Source organism: Myodes glareolus, chromosome 1, assembly GCF_982192425.1.
Source record: "Myodes glareolus chromosome 1, mMyoGla1.1, whole genome shotgun sequence".
In the NCBI taxonomy this organism is placed as follows: domain Eukaryota; kingdom Metazoa; phylum Chordata; class Mammalia; order Rodentia; family Cricetidae; genus Myodes; species Myodes glareolus.
Window position 1 is genome coordinate 71,960,437 of NC_142026.1, and position 12,801 is coordinate 71,973,237.

At 40.6% G+C, this 12,801-nt stretch overlaps 1 protein-coding gene across 8 annotated transcripts in view; it reads right to left on the reverse strand.

Moving 5' to 3' along the window:
- LOC125395479 (sulfotransferase 2A1-like) overlaps positions 1–12,223 on the reverse strand; it is a 51,782-nt gene extending 39,559 nt beyond the window's left edge. For 4 of the 8 annotated variants that reach the window (XM_087909349.1, XM_087909353.1, XM_087909360.1 and 1 more), the window contains exon 1: positions 7,071–7,404. The gene's annotated coding sequence lies outside the window, so the exon portion shown is untranslated. Of the gene's footprint in view, positions 1–1,907; positions 1,995–7,070; positions 7,405–10,956; positions 11,139–12,091 lie in introns of those variants that run through there. The other 4 variants (XM_087909358.1, XM_087909370.1, XM_087909366.1 and 1 more) reach the window with 4 other exon arrangements.
- Between the last annotated feature and the right edge of the window lie 578 nt (positions 12,224–12,801).

Below are 12,801 nucleotides of genomic sequence, written 5' to 3' on the forward strand. Positions count from 1 at the left end.
ATGGAACCCCACTACACAGCCTACACCAATAATGAGTGGACCTAAGAGCCTGCACCAATACTGAGTGGACCTAAGAGCCTACACCAATACTGGGTGAACCTAAGAGCCTGTGCCAATACTGGGTGGACCTAAGAGCCTGTGCCAATACTGGATGGACCTAAGAGCCTGCACCAATACTGAATGGACCTAAGAGACAGCAACAACAAGGATTGGACCAAGAAGCCAAGACACTACCAGCCTCATCTGAAGGAAGACATAGGTAGGTGCCAATGCAAGAACTCCTGCAACATCAGAAAAAGCAACATGGTAACACCAGAACCCAATGGACACACAACAGGAAGATTTGATAATCCTAACCCAGGAGTCGAAGAAAACAACTTTAAACATAGCTTAATGAAAATAATAGAGACCTTTAAAGAGGAAGTGAGTTGGTCTTATATCCTGCCACATTACTGAAGGTATTTATCAGCTGTAAGAGTTTTTTGGTAGAGTTTTTAGGATCACTAATGTAAACTATAATATCATCTGAAAATAACGAAAGTTTGATTTCTTCCTTTCCAAATCAAATCCCCTTGATCTCTTTATGTTGTCTTATTGCTATTACTAGAACTTCAAGCACTATATTGAAGAAGTATGGAGAGAGTGGACAAACTTTCCCAGGTGTTCAAAGGGGATTTCCCCAACTAGGTCCATGGGCAGCAGAGGGGAGGGTGCCTGAACTGGCCTTCTCCCATAGACACACTGATGAATATCTTGCATATCACCATAGAACCTTCATCTGGCTCTGGATGGAGATAGAGACAGAGACCCACAGTGGAGCACTAAACTGAGCTCCCAAAGCCCAGATGAAGAGCAGAAGGAGGGAGAATATAAGAATATAAGCCAGAACCATGAGGGGTGCGTCCACCCACGGAAACTGTGGGACTGACCTAGTGGGAGCTCACCAAGGCCAGTTGAACTTGGTCTGGCCAGTTGAACTTGGTCTGAACAAGCATGTGATCAAAACAACTCTCTGAATGTGGCTGACAATGAGGGCTGACTGAGAAGCCAATGATAAGTGACACTGTATTTTGATTCTACTTCATGGACTGGCTTTTTGGGAGCCTCGTCTGTTTAGATGTACACCTTCCTAGGATGGAGGGGGGAGCCTTGGACTTCCCACAAGACAAGGCACCCTGACTTCTCTTGGAACTGGAGAGCGAGGGGGAGGGGGACTGGGGGAGTGGAAGGGAAATGGGAGGATGGGAGGAGGTAGAAAATTTAAATTAACTAATTAATTAATTTTAAAAAGGAGGAAGTGAAAAACTCCCTTGAGGAAATGGGAAAAAAAAACAAAAAGCTGGAAGAAATTAACAAATACCTCAAAGATACCCAGAAAACCCAAGAAAAAGAAATTGAGCAGGTGAAGGAAGCAGTTCAAGATTTGAAGGCTGAAATAGAGGTGATAAAGAAAACACAAACTAAAAAAAAAAGAAAACACAAAAGGAGAATATGAGGAAAATATGGATATGGAAAATATGGGTAAATGAAGAGGAACGACGGAGACAATTATAATCAACTGAATACACGAGATAGAAGAAAGAATTTCAGGTCCTGAAGATGCTATTAAGGAAATAGACTCATTTGTCAAAAAAGCATTAAATCCAACAAATCCTTAACACAAAACATCCAGGAAATCCAGGACACCATGAAAAGACCAAACCTAAGAATCATAGGGGTAGAAGAAGGAGAAGAATTACAGCACAAAGGCCCAGAAAATACATTCAACAAAATTATAGAAGAAAACTTACCCAAACTAAAGAAGGATATTACTATGAAGGTACAAGAAGCAGAAACAACACCAAGTAGAATAAATCAAAAAAAAAACCCATCCCCCTGCCATATAATAATCAAAGCACAAAACATACAGAGATGTTCCACCCAAATCTGCAAATCTCTTCCTCCCGATATGGTTGCGCGCCTCCCGTATCGAACTGTGAGCTTGGAACAATGTCCTAGGAGTTAAAAACAGACACACACAGAGAGAATGGGGTCATTTGCCCAAAAGGTAAATGCCAACTTTATTCAGCAAAATTCCGGGTTAATATACTTAGGGCCCAAAGGAGGAGAACCCCCTCCCATCCGGAAGTGGGAACAAAGCGATGAGAGCCTGGTGCCTGTGTGACAGGTGCCTCCAGGCAGGGGGTGCCAAGCTAGCTGCAGTGGCAGACAGAGCAGGTGCTGCTGTGAGAATTAGTCAATAAGAGGCTAAAACTAATGGGCCAGACAGTGTTTAAATGAATACAGTTTCTGTGTACTGATTTTGGGTAAAGCTAGCCAGGCGGTCAGGAGCCTGGCAGGACAAAAAGCAGCCCACCACTCCTTTTACAGATGGCTCCCAACGTGGATAACTGCATTCACAGAAAGCCTGAGAAAGCTTGGGAAAGAATAGAGTAAAACACAGCTTATTGGTAACAGCACTCTCTCGGGTGGGCTCTGCTCTCTAGAGGCAAGCACTCTCATTTAAGAGAGGCTTCCTGACTCAGCTTTAGCTGCAAAACCCTGCAGCTCTTTAAGAGGTACTGCCATGAAACATTTAAATGGTGTTGATGAAAAGCTGACTGCATGCTTTTCGGTTTTTCAGCCATAGCAGGAAAAAAGCTGTACTGTTTTTAAATGCCGGCTTTCTGGGCCATCCTGTCAGGACAAACTCTGACTCTTTCAGGCAGGCAGTCCAACTGAGTGTGGTCTGTGAGCAGAATGCTGCAGCTTGCTTGCTGGCAGGGACCTTGAAACATCGTAGAGTTGTGGCAATAAAAATAGCTAGAGTCAGTACCTGTGCCATGAGGCTGGAAAGCTAAGGAATGGGCTGGATCTAGCCATCAAAGCCATGGCTTTGATCCTCTCCTTAGAGACTCGTGTAGTCAAAAAACAGAGAAAGATACAGTAAAGAGAGGTTTTTTTAAAAAAAAAAAAAACCTCTAAATGGTTTACAATTTGTTAAAAATATATGTAGGCTAAAAGTTAAAGTTCTTAAAATAAAAAAAGAAAGAAAATAGTTGGGTGTGATGGTACACACCTTTAATCCCAATGCCTGGGAGGCAGGGGTAGATTGACCTCTGTGACTTCAAGGGGCAGAGGTAGATTGACCTCTGTGACTTCAAGGTGTGGTAGCACACATTTAAATCCAATGCCGGGGAGGCAGAGACAGACAGGTCTCTGTGAGTTTAAGGACAGCCTGGTCTACAGAGCTATTCCAGGATAAAGCTATACAGAGAACCTGTCTCAAAAAGTAAAAGTAAAAATAAAAGAAATAGAGGTTAAAATAAAGCCTCAAAAAGATGGAAAATACACAGAAAATCTTGATACTGTATGTTATTATGCTCTCTTTAAATTGTTTGAATGCTGAGTAAGGAGCAACAGCTACTAAAAGATATTTGCTTATAAATGCTGCAGAATTAATCCCAGATAGGTATTTTGAAAATACCTTGACTTCAAAAGTGAAGTCAAAGGGTATAATACTTTGGAGAAGAGATTTTGCTTTTTTTCCACAGAAAACGAGAGGCTCTGGATTTATTCTGAGTTAAGAAAAATCTAATTTGACCAAGGGAGACCACCTGAGAAATCTCCGGTAGGAACAGATGGCCCAGATGTCTGAGTTCTACATCCAGAAAGGATTCAAGATGTTGCCTGAGATGATCAGGTCTCACAGGATACTCCAGTCAGGACTTGATTATAACTCTAAATTTTCTTTAGGTTCCCATAAGATTTTCAGCGCCCCAAACCAGCTGGAAGTAGCCTGGAATACTACGCCCACATTTCCAAAAAATGGACTATGGATATTTTTTTTAAGAGGGGGAAGTGGTGCTGGAGAATTATCTGTATTCTGTCAAACATCTATTTTAATGAAACACTGATTGGCCAGGCAGGAAGTATAGGTGGGTCAACCAGACAGGAAGTAGGGGCCAGGCAATGAGAACAGAAGAGGCTAGGAAGGAGGATGCCCATTCCTCCATTCTTTCCAGACCGCATGGAAGCAAGATGTAACTTGCCCCACTGGAAAAGGTACTGAGTCACATGTCTTACACAGGCAAGAATTTTGGGTTACTGTAAGATGTAAAAATTAGTTAGTAAGAAGACTGAGCTAGTGGACCAATCAGTTTTATAACCTAATGTAGACTCTGTGTGATTTTCTTTGGGACTTGCCTGCTGCGGGGTACTGGGGGGCGGACAGAAACTCCAACAAGCCAGACTTCATGTTATAATAAGAATTCATTCATGAAATAAAATTAAAACATATTCTGCTCATAAAGTATTTTGCTGGGACTGGAGAGATGGTTCAGCATCAAGAACATACATTACTCTTGTGAAAGTCTTGCGTTCAATTCCTACCACCCCCATTGGGAGGTTTAAAACTCCCTCAAAGTCCAGCTCAAGGGGATTCAATGCCCTTTTCTGGCCTCTGTGACCACCTGAACTCACATGCACACCAATACCTATATACATATAATTAAAAATAAAATAGATCTAGGGGTGGGATGTCATGCATACATTCCTGATGCATTCTACAACATTATGCAATGATTGTTCAGCCATCTTTTCTTGAGCAACTTACAAGAATCAAGGGATTCTTGTAAATCTGAACCAAAAGGCAAGGTTTTTCGCAGTTTCCTTTGTCAATAAAGTATCTGTCCTTCGCTGTAGGGTTTTTTTTTTACTGTAGTTAACTCCATTTCTGTTACATATTTGAGGATTAATTCCCACAGTTTTCCATTTCCAGGCCTTCTTCATCTCTACTATGTAAGTGTAGAGATCTGCCTTTCCTCAATTATCTCTATCAGCAGGTTTTGGTCAGTATTTAGGCAAGAGCATCCCATCTAAGATATGCACAGATCTCCAAGGACATAGAATTACTACCAGCCCTACCTGCTGCTCTGGTTTTAGCCCGCAACACCCACAATCAGAATGGTTGATAACAGCATAGCCCGGAGCTGATAATTTAAAGCCCTGGGTCTCCTCTTCACTTAGAACAGTAAGTCTAACTCCAGACCTGGGTCCATAGTAATACAGCATCCAGAATACGTGCTATCTGATCAAGAGCCATCAGCTTCCCCTAGGTTGCCTAGTTACCTTGCAGCCTCTATGAAGACTGGGAGAAAAGAACTAGTGCACTGATTTAAACAGTCCATGCCCTATTCATAATTTTACCGAAAATAAACTCCTTAGGTCTTTACTAACCACCTAAAATGAAGTGTAGCACACTAACCAACCTCCTCTCGAATTCCCTGATGATTTTATTCCTTTATTAACTAATATGATATTTAAATATTTAATTATTAAAAAACTTTTCATAACAAAAAGAGACAGGTTGGCTCCTAGCAGCAGCACTCTGCTTCCTCCAAAGAAGACAGAAGACAAATGGGCACACAACATCCATTCACAGATCGCTTCAACTGCTAAGCACTGACCATTGGGAAAAAACTGCCTCTCATCTAAGCTAAAGATCTCCTGACATGGACAGAATCACTGGAATCGAAAGCCTAGCTGCTCAGGTCAAGGTAGACTTGTCTTCCTAGAGATTTATAAGCCCTCAGGATCTTCTGGAGCCTGGCAGGCCCTACGCTAAACAGCAAAAGGCAAATACGACCTTCAGCGTCAATGGGGGATCCAAAAAGAGAAGCTCTGGGTGCTAACCAAGTAAGTTCTCTGTGATTTTTTAATTAGTAACTCAAGTAAAATCTTATGATTATTCCTCATTTTAAGAGACAAGCCAAACCCACTCCCTGCGGCCCCTCCCCTCCTCTCATCATCTTGATTTTTTCTCTGTTCCCTTTGGCCCTGTGCTCCCTCTCCCACTCCCCTTTTCTCTCTCTCTCTGTCATCTTTTTTCTCATTCAACTGTTTACAAGAAACACACCTCAACCACAAAGACAGACATCTACTCAGAGTAAAGGGTTGGGAAAAGGTTTTTCAATCAAATGGACCAAAGAAACAAGCGTGGATGGCCATACTAATTTCCAACAAAATTGACTTCAAACTAAAATCAATCAGACGAGATAGAGATGGACATTTTATACTCATAACAGGAATAATTCATCAGGATGAAGTCTCGATCCTGAATATCTATTCCTCTAATATAAAAGCGCCCATTTATGTAAAAGAAACATTACTAGAACTCAAGGCACACATCAACCCCACACACTAATAGTAGGAGATTTCAGCACTAATCTCTCACCAATTGACAGGTCAATCAGACAGAAGCCTAACAGAGAAAAAAAGAAAATTAATGGCGGTAATGAATCAAATGAACGTAACAGACATCTATAGAACATTCCACACAAATAGAAAAGAATATACCTTCTTCTCTGCAGCTCATGGAACCTTCTCAAAAACTGACCACATACTCGGTAACAAACCAAACTTCCACAGATACAAAATAATATTAATAACCACCTGTGTCTTATCAGATCACCATGAAATAAAGTTAGAATTTAACAATACTTCTACCCACAGAAAGCCTACAAATGCATGGAAGCTGAACAGTCAACTACTGAACCACCCCTGGGTAGGGAAGAAATAAAGAAAGAAATTAAAGTCTTCCTTGAATTAAATGAAAATAAACACACAACATACCTAAATTTATGAGACACTATAAAAGTAATGCTGAGAGGAAAGTTCATAGCTCTAAGTGCCCACATTAAAAAAATGAAGAAAGCTCACATTAGAGACTTAACAGTTCAGCTGAAAGCTCTTGAAAAAAAAAGAAACAGACTCATGCAGGAGGGGTAGAAGACTGGAAATAATCAAGCTGAGGGCTGAAATCAACAAAATGGAAACAGAAAAAAACAGTCTAAAGAATCAGTGAAAATAAAAGCTGGTTCTTTGAGAAAGTCAACAAGATTGACAAACCTTTATCCAAACTAGTCAAAAGACACAGAGAGAACATGCAAATGAACAAGATCAGAAATGAAAAGGGGGACATAACAACAGACACTGAGGAAATTCAGAGAATCATTAGGTCTTACTATAAAAGCTTTTATGCCACAAAGTTGGAAAATGTAAAAGAAATGGATTTGCTTTTAGATAAGTACCATTTACCAAAATGAAATCAAGATCAGGTGAACAGATCCCAGCCTTCATCCAGGTACACCTTCTTCTCTTTCTCCCTTCCCCCTGGGGCCACAAGATCCCCCCAGAGCTGCTCCCTTGCACGCTGAGCCTGGGCTGTGGGCTCAGCCAGGCAGGGGCAGTTCCTGTGCTTTGAGAGACTGCCTGAGAACAGACAGGCCCTGAATCAGCTCAGCCACATTCCTGGCCAGCAAGAGACAGTGAACTTCTAGCAGACATCCATTGGAGGAGGGGTGAGTTTGCTCCTGGCCCGAGGGCTTTGGCTAGGAGGAATTCAGACTTTCCCTGCCCCCCTCAACTTTCTGGTTGCCCTGCAGTGGTGGCTCCACCCTGCAGAACTCTCCCGAATCCCATCCCAGCCTTCATCCAGGTACACCTTCCTCTCTTTACCACTTCCCCCTGGGGCGACAAGATCTCCCCAGAGCTGCTCCCTTGCATGCTGAGCCTGGGCTGTGAGTGCAACCCGGCAGGAGGGAGTGCCTGTGTTTCAATAGACTGCCTGATGAAAGGTAGACTTTCTGTCAGTGAAGTCCCTGTCCAACAAGGGAACTTGACCTGGTACCAGAAGATCTAATATAGAGCAGTTGAAGGAAGAGATGGGCAGACACCAAGGCAAGAACTCCTCCAACAATCTAAAAAACAACATGAAATCACCAGATCCCAACAACCCTACAATAGAAGGACTTGAACCTCTTAATTCAGAAGAAGTGGGGAAAAGTGCCATTATGAAAGCAATAGAGTCCCTTAAACAGGATATGAATAATTCCCTTAAAGAACTGGATGAGAAGTACAACAAAAAGATTGAAGAATTGAGTAAAGAAATGGATGAGAAGTATAACAAAAAGTTTGAAGAAATGAGTAAATCCGTGAATGATACACTGGGAAACAAAGAAAAACAATCAAACAGGTAATGGAAACAGTTCAAGAATTGAAAACTAAAATGGAGGCAATGAAGAAAACATAAAACGAGGGCCGGCTGGATATGGAAAATCTAGGTAAACGAAGAGACTACAGAATCAAGCATAACCAATAGGATACAAGAGATGGAAGAACGAATCTCAGAGTCTGAAGATACCATAGAGAAAATAAATGCTCAGATCAAAGAAAACAGCAAATCCAACAAATTCTCATCACAAAACATTCAAGAAATCTGGGACACAATAAAAAAAACAAATCTAAGAATAATAGGGATTGAAGAAGGAGAAGAACTGCAGAGCAAAGGCCCAGAAAATATATACAACAAAATTATAGAAGAAAACTTTTCCAACCTAAAGAATGATATTCCTATGAAGGTTCAAGAAGCATACAGAACACCGAATAGACTTGATCAAAAAAAAATCTCCTCACCATATAATAATCAAAACACAAATCATACAGATTAAAGAAAGAATATTAAGAGCTGCAAAGGAAAAAGGTCAAGTAACTTATAAACGTAAACCTATCAGACTTACACAGGACTTCTCTATGGAAACCATGAAAGCCAGAAGGTCCTGGATAGAGGTACTGCAGAAATTAAGAGACCATGGATGCAAACCCAGACTACTATATTCAGCCAAGCTATCATTCACTATCAATGGAGAAAGCGAAATATTCCAGGATAAGAACAAATTTAAACAAATCGTAGCCACAAACCCAGCCTTATAGAAAGTAATAGAAGGAAAATCGCAACCCAAGGAATCCAACATTGCCAACACTGCCTACAATAACTCAGACATCTAGCGACCCTTCTTGAGCTTAACTCAAAGAAGGAACACATACAAACTCTATTAAACAAACAAACAAAAAATAATAATAACCGGAGTCAACAACCACTGGTCATTAATATCACTTAATATTAATGTACTCGATTCACCTATAAAAAGACACAGACTAAGAGATTGGATACGAAAACAGGATCCAACATTCTGCTGTTTACAAGAAACACACCTCAATCACAAAGACAGACATCTACTCAGAGTAAAGGACTGGGAAAAGGATTTCCAAGCAAATGGACCTGAGAAACAAGCGGGTGTGGCCATTCTAATATCTAACAAAATTGACTTCAAACTAAAATCAATCAGAAGAGATGGAGACGGACATTTTATACTCATAACAGGAACGATCCATCAGGAGGAGTCTCAATCCTGAATATCTATGCCCCTAATATAAAGTCACCCACTTATGTAAAAGAAACACTTCTAGAACCAAGGCAGTCATCAATCCATAGACACTATGGATTAGTTGAAGTAGGAGACTTCAACACTCCTCTCTCACCAATGGACAGGTCAATCAGACAGAAACCTAGCAGAGAAATAAGAGAATTATTGGAGGTATTGAATCAAATGGACTTAACAGACATCTATAGAACACTCCACCCAAATAGGAAAAAATATACCTTCTTCTCTGCAGCTCATGGAACCTTCTCAAAAATTGACCACATACTCGGTAACACAGCAAACTTCCACAGATACAAAAAAATATTAGTAACCACCTGTGTCTTGTCAGACCACCATGGATTAAAGTTAGAATTAAACAACAGTGCTACCCCCAGGAAGCCAACAAATTCATGGAAGTTGAACAGTCAACTACTGAATCACCCCTGGGTTAAGAAAGAAATAAAGGAAGAAATAAAAGTCTTCCTTGAATTTAATGAAAATAAAAACACAACATACTCAAACCTATGGGACACTAGGAAAGCAGTGCTAAGAGAAAAGTTCATAGCACTAAGTGCTCAATTAAAGATAACGAAGAAAGCACACATTGGAGACTTAACAGCACACTTGAAAGCACTAGAAAAAAAGAAGCTGATTCACCCAGGAGGAGTAGAAGACTGGAAATAATCAAACTGAGGGCTGAAATCAACAAAATAGAAACACAGAAAACAATCCAAAGAATCAATGAATCAAAAAGCTGGTTCTTGGAGAAAATCAACAAGATTGACAAACCCCTAGTCAAACTAATAAAATGTCAGAGAGAGAACACTCAAATCAATAAATTCAGAAATGAAAAGGGGGACATAACCACAGACCCAGAGGAAATACAGAGAATCATTAGATCTTACTACGAAAGTTTATATGCCACAAAGTTGGAACATGTAAATGAAATGGACATTTTTTTAGATAAGTACCATATACCAAAGTTTAACCAAGACCAGGTGAACAATCTAAATAGACCTGTTAGTCGAGAAGAATTAGAAGCTGTTATCAAAAATCTCCCTACCAAAAAAAGCTCAGGACCAGATGGTTTCAATGCAGAATTCTACCAGAACTTCCAGGAAGAGCTAAAACCTATACTCCTTAATGTATTACACAATATAGAAACAGAAGAGTCATTGCCTAACTTCTTTTATGAAGCTACAGTTACCCTAATACCAAAACCACACAAAGACACAACCAAGAAAGAGAATTACAGGCCAAGCTCACTCATGAACATCGACGCGAAAATTCTCAATAAAATACTGGCAAACCGAATCCAAGAATACATTAGAAAAATTATCCATTATGATCAAGTCGGCTTCATTCCAGAGATGCAGGGCTGGTTCAACATACGCAAATCTATCAATGTAATCCATCATACAAATAAACTGAAAGAAAAAAAAACCATATGATCATCTCACTAGATGTTGAAAAAGCATTTGACAAAATTCAACACCCATTTATGATAAAGGTGTTGAGAGACTGGGGATACAAGGATCAATTTTCTTTTTATAATCAATTCAGAGACTTTTTCCAAATAAGTTTTTAATTTTTTACTTGGTTTATGTGGCAAAAAGATCCATTCCAAGATAATATCATCTCTTTGCATCAAGATTCCAGTGGGAGAAATTCTGGAAGGCAATATGATGAGAATACAACTAAACTTTGGATTTACCCTGTCCACATGAGCCTCCTGCAATTTTTCTTCAACCATTGTCAGTTCTTTTTCTGCTTTGGATGTTAATTCTCTGGAACTGTTTAAGTCTTTATCACCATCCAAGGTCTTGTTTAAATGAATTATTAGATCAGGTGTTATCCCAACAGCCAGTCATAGGCTGGACATGTCTCTTAATAATCTTTGAAAATCATTAAGAGTCTGTAACTGGTCTCTCCTGATTTGTGCCTTTTGTGTCTTAATTTTTTGTAAACCTATTTTATAACCTAGATAATTAACAGAATCTCCTCTCTGAATTTTTCAGGAGCAATTTGCAATGCCCATTTAGGTAAAACTATCTTTACTTCTTCAAACAGCCTTTCTAAGGTATCTATGTTTGCATCAGACAACAGGACATCTTCCATGTAATGGTAAATGATTGACTTGGGAAATTGATTGCATAATATTTCCAATGGTTGGCTTACAAAATATTGACACAGAGTGGGAGAGTTCAATATTCCTTGTGGGAGGACGGTTCACTGGTACCTCCTTGTTTGTCCATTAGAGATACCATCTCCTCCTTGGACATAATCCTCATGGCATGTACTGTGCCTTCTTGCATGGAAATCCTGTCAATTAATCTATCATACCCTTTTGATAAAGTCCAGTTTTCACATTCAATGGTTTTAATTCTATCAGCTAATGCTTCAACACTTACAGTCATGGACTGGAGGCTACGAGCCATATTAGTTGTTCCCTCCTCCAGAGCAGTGAAGCTCTCTTTTAAAGAAATAATATTAGACTGCACCTTCTCAAAATTTTGGTCAGTCAACCGAGTCATATCAGATAAAGATCTAGTCTCCTCCTTGAGGACTCCAAACTCTTTTTTTGAGGAGGTTGGTGTCAGTCTGAGTTGTCCTTAAGGTTTGAACCTCTGCCCTTAGCATTCTGGATTCAGTCTGTAAGGATTGCATTACCCTCAAAAGACTGCCAAACACCAAAAAAAGATAAGCCCCAGAAATAACCAAGTAAGAGGAATATCAGAAATATCTTGCAAGATCTCATCCATAGTGTAATTAAAAAGGCTATGGAAACCTTGAACAGTAACGTTGTCCGACATTTTCAATCAAAAGAATCTTACTTGTATTTATTTTACCTGTAATTACAGATACCTGCCAGTCAGTGGCGGGGTGTACCTGAATCCATGTGGCAGGGGAGTCAGACCCGGAAGAAAAATCGGAAATATATATACTCAAATCCAGACATTAAATTCACAGACTGTACACTGTGTGGGTTACAGCCAAGAAGCGCAGTTGGGGTGGGGGTGGTGTTAGGCATGCCTGCTAGTCGTGCTGGGCCAATAAGCCACGGCCTTGATCGAGTTAGTGCAAAAGCAGTTCCCCGCCCCAAAGAACAGAGCTGGGAGCTGGGGCCCATAGCGAATGCTGTGGAGCAGGTGCGCGTGGGGACTGGGCTCTGTTCATTCATTCTGTGGTGGTAGCACGAACTGGGAAGTTCAAGTGGGCTGGGATGGGCTAGTCAGGGTGCGGCGCGGCGTGTGAGAAGCACACTACCCTGCGGAGCACGCAGGGTGCGGCCTGCGCAGCTGCTTCTGCGTGGAGCAGAAAAGCCGCACGGTCGGGCGCCAAAATGTGGTGGGTGTGTTCGATCGATAATTAACCAGACCAAATGAATACAAAAGATTTAGCTTTTAATAAATGGGGGGGGGGGGGAAATGTACAAGATCAGAGATCCTACAAACATCAGATGAGCCGGGAACCAAAGAGACAGAGGAAGTGGCAAGGCACTTTGATCTTTTATTTGTTTTGTGTGACTTGAGGGGGCCACACCTTAAGCAGAATGTAA